The following is a 10,641-nucleotide window of genomic DNA, read 5'->3' as shown; positions in this document are numbered from 1 at the left end:
AGTTCTCCTTCCCTGCTATTTGGAAACCCTCTGGTTGCACCATGTAGATGTTCTCATCAAGGTCACCATGTAAGAATGTTGGCTTAACATCTAGCTGCTCTAGATGTAAATCCTCTGCAGACATAATGCTCAACATAAGTCTAATGGTAGTCATTTTAACTATAGGAGAGAAAATCTCATTATAGTCAATACCTTTTTTCTGTTGAAAACCTTCTACCACTAACCTTGCCTTGTATCTCTTGTTGCCATCATGTTCTTCCTTGACCCTGAACACTCACTTGTTCTACAATGCCCTCTTTCTTGCTGGTAGGTTAGTCAAACACCAAGTTTTATTCTTCTCAAGTGACTTCATCTCTTCCTGCATGGCTAATTCCCACTAGGCTGCATCATTCATTTGTAATGCCTCATGATAACATAGAGGTTCTCCATCGTTAGTTAACAACAAATAATTTGCTGAAGGAGATAATATATGAGGAGGCCTAATAACTCTGCTAGATTTCCTCACTTCAATTATTGGAGTGACTGGAGTGATCTCCTCAACTGGCCTATTTTTTGAGCTCTCACATTTTCCTGCAATGTCATCTTTTGTAATGTCATCTAACACTACCTCTTACTTTTCTGTTGGTTTCTTTTCAACTTCAACATTTGTCCCAAGTTTGTCTTTGCACACAATATTTTCATTGAAAGTAACATCTCTACTTCTAATGATCTTTCTATTTTGATCATCCAAAAAGCAATATCCCATATCATTTTCTCCATAGCCAATAAAAATGCACTTTCTTGCTTTTTGGATCAAGTTTGTCCCTGTCAGCATCTCTAACACGTACATAAGAAACACAACCAAATACTTTCAAATGAGAAAGACTTACATCCTTGCTTTGCCATTCCTCCTCAGGAATATTGAATCCTATGGGAACTGAGGGTCCTCAATTAATAAGGTATGTTGTTGTGCTCACTACATCTTCCCAGAATGTCTTCGGTAACCTTACATGAATTCTCATACTCTATGCCCTCTCATTCAAGGTCCTGTTCATTCTTTCAACAACACTATTCTACTGAGATGTCTCAAGAATAGTTTTAAGCATTCTAATTCCATTCTCAGCACAAATATTTAACAAATTCAGTACTACTGTATTCACCACCATTATTAGACTTTAAACATTTAACTTTTAATCTTGTCTCATTCTCAATAGCATCTTTCCACTTCTTAAAGGTATTAAATACTTCTGATTTTTGCTTCAAAAAATAAACCCATACCTTTCTTGTGGAATCATCAATTAAGGTGACATAATATCGTGATCCTCCCAATGATGAGATTGATGTTGGTCCGTACACATCTGTATGAACAAGCTCCAACTTCTTAACCTTGGGCATCCTCCCTAACATGGTAAAAGTAACTCTCTTCTACTTTCCAAACATGCATGGTTCACAAAAACCAACTTCTACCTCTTTCAGTTCTAGAATTTTCCCCATTGAGACTAATATCTTCATACCCTTCTCGCTCATATGACCAATTCTCCGGTGCCACAGAGTCGAAGAGTGACCAACATCATTACTAACTGAATTTACTTCTTCTGCAGGTAATCCTTTCTTCTAGCCGCGAGCAACAACTAGATTACCTTTCACCACCTTCCACTGACCATCTCTGAATGTAACTTGATATCCCTAAACATCCAACATACCCACAAAGATTAACATTCCTTTGAGTCCTAGAATATACTTGACGTCCTTCAATGTCCATACAATACTCGCAAAAGTTCTAAGATTTATATCTCCCATGCCTACAATGTCTAAAGCTTCATCATCTACTAAACGAACTTTGCCAAAATTCCCAGTTTTGAAATTTTTCATTGAGTCCTTGTAAGGAGAAGTATGGAAAGATGCACCAGAATCCATGTCCATGATTCAAACTTACTCTCAACGCAACAGATTAACGCGTCATCAATGTCTTCTTGTGTTGCATTCAATGTGTTGTCATGCCTCTTTTCTTTAGGGGCAAAATGAGCAGTACATTGGTTTCTGAAGTGGCCATTCTGCTGAAAATTCCAACAGATAATATCCTTGCAAGGTTTGGACTGTCCTCACTTCTTGGACTTTGATCTATCACGCCTAGAACCTTACCCCTTTTTAGGCCTTCTTCCTCTACCTTCTGTGCTCAAAAAGGAACCTGCTGATTCTCCTACTTTTCTCCTACGAACATCCTCACCAAGGATTAAATCCTTAATTCCTTTGAAGGTCAATTTTGTAGTCCTAGATGTACTAGCGATTGTTGTGACAGTTCCTAACCAACTATCAGGCAACAACGATAGCAACAATAGGGCTTGTACTTCATCATCAAATTTAATATCTATTGATACTAATCTCAACAGTAAGGAATTAAATTCATTCACATGATCTGTAACACTAGCACCTTCTCCCATCTTCGTATTAACTAGTTCACGAATAAGAAATACCTTGTTTGATGTTGATGGCTTCTCGTACATGTTTGAAAATGCCTTTATCAAACCATATGTCTTCTTCTCATTGACAAAGTTGTAGGCAACATTCTTTGCCAATATCAATCTGACGACCCGCAGAGCCTATCGATCTAGCAAATTCCAATCTTCCTAAGACATCATTTCTGGTTTATTCTCAGACAGAGGTTGGTACAGCTTCTTCTGATACAAATAATCTTCAATCTGCATCTTCCAAAATCTAAAATCACTCCCATTGAATTTGTCAATCTTCACTTTCCCGTATTCTGCCATTGCTCCCACTCGCGTGAAACCCTAAGCTCTTATACCAGTTGTTGGGGATCCCAAACGCACTCAGACACACAATTGCAAGAGAGAAATTAAATTAACAAGACACAAATATCTACGTGGTTCGGTCATAATAACCTACGTCCACGGCTGCACTAGATGGTATTTTCTATTTCATAATTAGGTTTACAATTACATGAGTATTTATAAAATAAAAAAAATAAAAAATAAAAAATAAATGGGCCAAGTCCAATAAACCTTTCAGACTCCACATATTCAACAAAATACCATTGACTCTTATGAGTAATCTCCATTTTGCATGAAACATGTTTCTAAATGTAATTTTATTTCGATCATTTAGAACATTTTAATACGACTTTACTATTTTGAATTTGTTTATTATTCCATTCTATTTTTCTTATCAAGTACAGTTCAACTCTCATGGGTTAACCATGCAAATTCAAAATGAAAAGAATGTTGGTTAGCCGTTATCTTGTTCAAAGGTTTGAGTATAAGAAGAATGAGATAGTAGTCGAAATTGAAGGTATTGAAATGAAAAAGGTTAGTCTTTAAAAAAATCACCCTCTAGTCATAGGGATGCCAACAATCAACCTAACATTTCATAAAGAGAACCATTGTATCCAATATTCATTAGTTTGCTGTAACGACCCGTCGTGGTCGTCACACTACAAACAACACTACACACTACTGGAATATATATACTAAAATAGTATAATAAAATATTTACAACAAAAGTTGCTAACCAAGCAACCAACAACAACCAGTTATATACAACAAAATATGCTACTATAAGGTAGCCTACAAAAAAAAATCCATCTCCAGGCACCTCCTGTGGCCTCTAGCAGCTATCTCCCAGCCTATCCCTGCCTTGCTCCCATACAACGTATGATCATCGCAGTCCAAACCACATGAAAACATGCAAGGGTAAGCTAGAGACAATAAACAACTCATAAATATCAAATATGAAACACAAAAACTATATGATCATCTTCACATCTGACACATAAGGCAAACAACATATATTATACATCTTAACATCATTTCAACTTGATTCCACATAACAATGTTGTATCAACACTTCAATGCAACTACTGTACAAACCATTGAAATAGTTATCATATTCATCATAACAACAACCAACACATGTGTTACACACCTCTCCACAACACATGTTTAAAACAACTTACAACACAAGTAATCTAGCGACACTAGCATCATCATCAACTTGTATATAATTAAGCAACTTACAACATAACAACACTATCATCATCCTCAACAGGATCAACATACAACACAATTACAACTTAACAACACAACAACATAGATACAACCCTTATCAACAACAAATCAACTCATCAACAACTTATGCGTCATCACACATTTCAACTTGGATATCTCCTATAACATGGTAAGTAGTCTAAGTTGCTAGGTCCTACCAAACCGACAATACAGAACCTTTTTGGGCTTGCTAGGTAAACAAAAAATTTGGATAAAAATTCACAACACGATAACGATTTCTCAAACTTTGCCACTTAAACAAGGAAGTACAGTACTCGGTGAGGAACTAAGTTCCCGACTTCGTACTACACTCAAATTGGTCACTTTGTAATCGGTATAGCTCGACCTTGCCCCTATACCGTGGTCGCTTTGTAATCAGTATAGCTCGACCTTGCCCCTATACTTTGGTCGCTTTGTACACGTGTGCCTTGACCTTGCCCACACACGGGACCAACTAAGTCCTAGAGGAGAACAACACAACGTCCACTCCAAGGGACAATTTCCCAAGAAGGATTTTCAACAAATTGGGTTCTCAGAGCACCATAAGTATCTCAAACCACACAATGGGATGAGTGTTAAGTCTTAATTTTACTTCTTTTTGGACAAGACTTAATGAGAAATTCCACTCATTCTTTGAACCACTGCAATATAATTGTTCTCTTTTTGATCCATTTTGTGTGCAGATATAGCTAACCCATGAGGTAGCTAACAATACCCTAATACCCTCATTTTTTGTGCAGGTATTGAGCTAGAGAATTGAGGATTGAAGACCCATAGGATTGGAAAGCTAACGAGCAGAAAAGAGTGACTGAGCCGAGCGCAAGATGAACCGCGCCCGGCTCGAGAAGAATAGAGTGCCTCATTTTGCAAGCCACATATGCGCCGAGCACGAGATTACCCGTGCCGGGCGTGATCGACACAGAGAGTACCTAGAACTCTCTGGAAAGACATTGCGCCGGGCGTAAAAGGAAATTGCGTCAGGCGTGTACTGAAGCAGAATGTACTTAACTTCCATCTCTATTTTTGCTTTACCCTCATTGTTTGAGTGGTTCTACCCATTTTTGTGGGGTTAGATGTAACCAACGTACTCTACTGTAATCCTTATGTTTGCAATGATATATATATATATATATATATATATATGTTGTTTCACTCATTGTTGTGTTTGTTTCTATTCTTAATGCTTGCTTTGGATTGATCCTCCTTTGCATGATATAGGTTCCATTGGGTATTGGAAAATAACCATTGAAACTAGCTCTGAAACAAATGCCTAGTGGGAAATGTATCTAGGAATGGAGCTTGACCCATTAGTAGTCTTAAACCCTAGCCCGTAATGCGGGTGTAGATATTGAGTACTCAAGGGATTGATATTCATTATCCGCACCTGGGCTTTTTCTCTAAGGGATTAGTTTTGAGTAAACTTATGGGTTGACTAAGCAATGTATGTAACAAGAGATTAAGGATTCATTAGTGTAACGTTCGGTGAAATCTGACCCCGCAATCTCACAACACCATAATACCATTTCTACCCTTTTCCACTCAACCAATTATTTTTGTAGTTTAACATTCCAATAGTCATAACCTTCAATTCACATGACAAACTATGAAATTGGAATTATTCTTTTGTCATGAATAGTCAATAAATGCTTATGTTACCTTCTAATCCCTTTGGATACGATAATTTTACTACTTGTACGGCCGATATACTTGTCGTGTTTGAGACCGTTGATAGAATTAAATTGATTTACAATTATAACAAAAGTATTTCAACAGAAATCTCAACAAGTTTTTGGCGCTGTTGCTGGGGATTAGCAAGGCAATTTAGTATTTATAACTATTTGTGACTTGTTCTTTTACTTTTATTTTTATTTTTATGTTAACAATGAATTCTTGGCACTAACCTGTGTACTCTAGTCTTCCGCTTTCTCTTGTATGCAAGGTATTATTCGAACTGGAGTGACTCATTCTTTTGAGCCATTGTTGAGCAATCATGAGGTTGAGCACATGGCAAGGAGGAACAATAGCAACAGGAGGAGAAGGAGAACTAGAGCAATTCAAGTTGGTCACAGTCAGGCTTAGGACAGTAAACAAGCACTTCCTGGGAGGCAATCCACAGATCTGAACTTTGTTTATGTGTTTGTCATCTCATTCTTGTTGTAGATTTCAGTGTTAATGTTTGTTATGCATAATTGTTTTGTGTTATATGTTGTTTTGTGTTATATGTTGTTTTGTGTTATATGTTGTTTTGTGGTATAGGTTATTTTGTGTTATATGTTGATTGTTAGAATCATGCTTGAGTGGGTAAATATCGGGTACATCTTGTTTGGAATGTGAGGAATGAGGCAATTCTATGTCTAGGTGGAAATAAGGCCTTATCTTAAAGAAAACTTAGGCAAATTGACCATGTAAGTGGCTACACGCCGGGCGTAACTATTTTGCGCCTGACCTAGTATTCAATTTTTGGTCTCTGGAACCACCATGCCAGGCGCGCTTAACTCACGCCCGACGCGATATCAGATTTTGGAACCTCGTAGATTTTACTGATACAAAGCCCGACGCATCTGTGTTGCGCCCGGCGCATAACAGTCCTGACAGCCAATATTTACCTATTTTCAATCATGTTTCTTTATGTTTTGTTTGTGTGCTTTATGTTGCATTGTCATAGTCCATTTCCGTGTGCATGCATGTTGTGCTTAATTTTGGTCTAAGGATATTCTCCATTTTATTATAGTTGCTTGGTCATCACTGTGTATACTTTGTGTGCTCACCATGTTTTTTCATGATTACACTCCGCGACCACTCCTAACTACTAGGACTTTCAAGCATGTACTGGTTGGCCTGGGGACCAGGCTCCTAAGTTTTTGGGAGTAGTGGAACTGCTGATGCTCACGGAGCTGATGATGGTGGAGCAGCCCTTGGAGATGATGATGACCAGACTCTATAGATGGATGCAAATGGAGCCTACCTTAGTTTACCCTCAGTGTTTCTTGCCATTTATTTTTCTGTCTTTTATTTTCAGTTGTTTAATTGTTTATGTTTAAAACTCTATGGTTATATTTAGTCTATTTTTGGTGATTACTCTGTTGGTTCTTTTTGTGAATATTCTGCTTTAGCACGGTTTTTAATCTTGTTGTTACTTGCTTTGCTTGTGGTCGATTATGGATTGTGGTTTGCTTGATGTTTGTGGTGCGTGTACCGTAGACATTTTCAAGTCACGTTAGATCTTTAGTTCATGACTAGTTGCATACGGGTTTCAATGTTGATCATAGAACTGAGCTGAGTTTGATAATTTGTGGATGCATAGCCGGGTGAGGTTTGAACCTAAATACCGATGAGTGAACTACGCTTAAGTTGCATGATAGACTTTGCTTGAGTTTCCCTGGTGGTTTGCTTATGTTGTGCACTTATATGATCAAGGCATTCATATTTCCTTATTTTGTTAACCATCTAAGCCAAAAAGCCATCTCCACTTTTCACTTGACCCATACCTTCCTAAGCCTAAACACCACACCCTCCACTTGTCCCAAACCGTGAAAGATTAACCATAACCTTTGTTTTGGTTAAGAAAGCAAATTGATTCAATCAAACAAGTTTTGGGGAGTTGAAGAATGGGGAATTCTAGGAAGAAGAAAGTATGTGGTCAGCCATTACAAAATAAAAATAAATAAATAAATAAATAAAAACAAAGCAAAACAAAAACAAAAATGTTAAGATGCAAAAGTGTAAATATGAATCACATAAAGGCTAATGGCTTGGATCCGGTAAAGGGCATGTGCCAAAATGTTGTATTGGGGTATGGAGAGGGACATCATTGTAAAATCTCAATTGCTCTCTTAAGCTATAGCACCTTCAATCCTTGAAAAACCATAAAATATATATTGCTTGACCCAAATTGCCCTAATAAAGACCTTGTGATAAGTGCCTGCATTTGTTTTACCATTGGTTTCATTTGGAAACGAAGAGCAAAGTTGAATTATGTGGCGTGAGTAGTAGATTTGAGAGAAACACTCACCCTGATACACTAGTGTGCATAGAGAGAAACATTTTCCTAGTGAGGATACATTCATAGATAGTCATTAACTTTTCTCAGCTCTTTGATCTCTTTTGAAACTTTTGTTTGCATCTTGTCATGTTCCATTGCAATAATTGTGACTAGAGTTCATCTAAGGTTCATGCTTGCGAAATGAAAATACAAGTGAACTAGGATGTAGAATTTGACACTCATGCATTGCTTGTTATCTGCTAGATTAATTACCTGTTGCTTGAGGACAAGCAAGGTTCTAAGTTTGGGGGAGTTGTTCAGTCTCAATTTTACTTCTTTTTGGACAAGACTTAATGAGCAATTCCACTCATTCTTTGAACCACTGCAATATAATTGTTCTCTTTTTGATCCATTTTGTGTGCAGATATAGCTAACCCATAAGGTAGCTAACAATACCCTAATACCCTCATTTTTTGTGCAGGTATTGAGCTAGAAAATTGAGGATTGAAGACCCATAGGATTGGAAAGCTAAGGAGCAGAAAAGAGTGACTGAGCTGGGTGCAAGATGAACCGCGCCCGGCTTGAGAAGAACAGAGTGCCTCATTTTGCAGGCCACATATGCGCCGGGCGCGAGACTACCCGCGTCGGGCGTGATCGAGATAGAGAGTACCTGGAACTCTCTGGAAAGACATTGCGTCGAGCGTAAAAGGAAATTGCGCCAAGCCTGTACTGAGGCAGAATGTACTTAACTTCCTGGAAGGCCTTGCGCCGGGCGCGGAGACTTATGCGTCGAGCGCGTAACCCTAATCTGACTCCCCAAGCTCGTATTTGAAGCCATTTTTTGAGGGTTTCTTCCTCATTCACACAGGGGCACGTTTTAGGAGCTGTGGAAGGGATTCCTGGAGCTTGGAGTCGTTCGTGTATGGGTCTTTCCTTCAGTTCTTCATTTCTCTCTTCCATCTCTATTTTTGCTTTACCCTCATTGTTTGAGTGGTTCTACCCATTTTTGTGGGGTTAGATGTAACTAACGTACTCTATTGTAATCTTTATGTTTGCAATGATACATATATATATATATATATATATATATATATATATATATATATATATATGTTGTTTCACACATTGTTGTGTTTATTTCTATTCTTAATGCTTGCTTTGGATTGATCCTCCTTTGCATGATATCGATTCCATTGGATATTGGAAAATAACCATTGAAACTAGCTCAGAAACAAATGCCTAGTGGGAAATGTATCTAGGAATGGAGCTTGACCCATTAGTAGTCTTAAACCCTAGCCCGTAATTTGGGTGTAGATGTTGAGTACTCAAGGGATTGATATTCATTATTCGCACCTAGGCTCTATCTCTAAGGGATTAGGTTTGAGTAAACTTATGGGTTGACTAAGCAATGTATGTAACAAGAGATTAAGGATTCATTAGTGTAACGTTCAGTGAAATCTGACCCCGCAATCTCACAAAACCATAATACCATTTCTATCATTTTCCACTCATAACCAATTATTTTTGTAGTTTAACATTCCAATAGTCATAACCTTGAATTCACATGACAAACTATGAAATTGGAATTATTCTTTAGTAATGAATAGTCAATAAATGCTTATGTTACCTTCTAATCCCTGTGGATACAATAATTTTACTACTTGTACGGCCAGTATACTTGCCGTGTTTGAGATCGTTGATAGAATTAAACTGATTTACAATTATAACTAAAGTATTTCAACGGAAATCTCAACAATGAGAAATTTCGAAAACATCTCCTCTAGTCCTAGTGATCAACAACTTATCATCACAACTGAATCAGCTTACAACTCAACAGTACAACTCAGCTTAACAACTTAAACAACACAACTTTCAACTCATCATCTTAATCAACTTTCAACTTAAATAACACACAACTTTCAACTCATCATCTCAATCAACTTTCAACATAAACAACACGGTATATCAACACGGAACTCATCAACGTTGTTTAACAACAGATTTTAACAACACAACGTCTCATTTCAACTTTAAACAACACAATCAACGCAACAACTTATTAGCTCAACTCATAATTTACAACTCAATCATCATAAAATAATATCTTTTCAACACATGGCACAACATACAACTTTATAGCGACATACAATCTAGCTTCCCTTACCTGAAAATTGGCTCAGAATAGCCAAGAACTTGAGAAGAAGTAGAATTTCCTTTCTGAAGCTCAACCCGAAACTTGAATCCACCCAAACCAAGCTTCCTAGTTCAGAGTCCTTCTCTCTAAAAACCTCTGCTTCTCCTCAACTGCACAACCACTATTTATAGAATTCGGAAGTGACCAAAACGGCCCGTTTTCAAATCCGGAATGGCCCGTTCTGGCCTCCTTCATCATGTGTAAAATTCATATGCGGGTGATGATAAATTCACCTCCGTTTTCATATAAACACCCCCCTTTTTTCTTAAAAAAAAATATATAAAATCTATAAATTACCCTTTTTTTTAAAAAAAATATATAAAATTCTTAAATTTGCACCCTGCACTCCTCTTTCTCGCACCCCTCTTCTTCTTTATTTTTCCCGCACCCTGCACCCCTCTTCTTTCTCTTCCCTGCACCCTTCT

This window comes from Cajanus cajan, chromosome 3, assembly GCF_000230855.2.
Source record: "Cajanus cajan strain Asha chromosome 3, NIPB_CcT2T_4, whole genome shotgun sequence".
Lineage (NCBI taxonomy): Eukaryota > Viridiplantae > Streptophyta > Magnoliopsida > Fabales > Fabaceae > Cajanus > Cajanus cajan.
The sequence above is the reverse complement of the archived record's forward strand: the minus strand, read 5'-3'. Positions refer to the sequence as shown.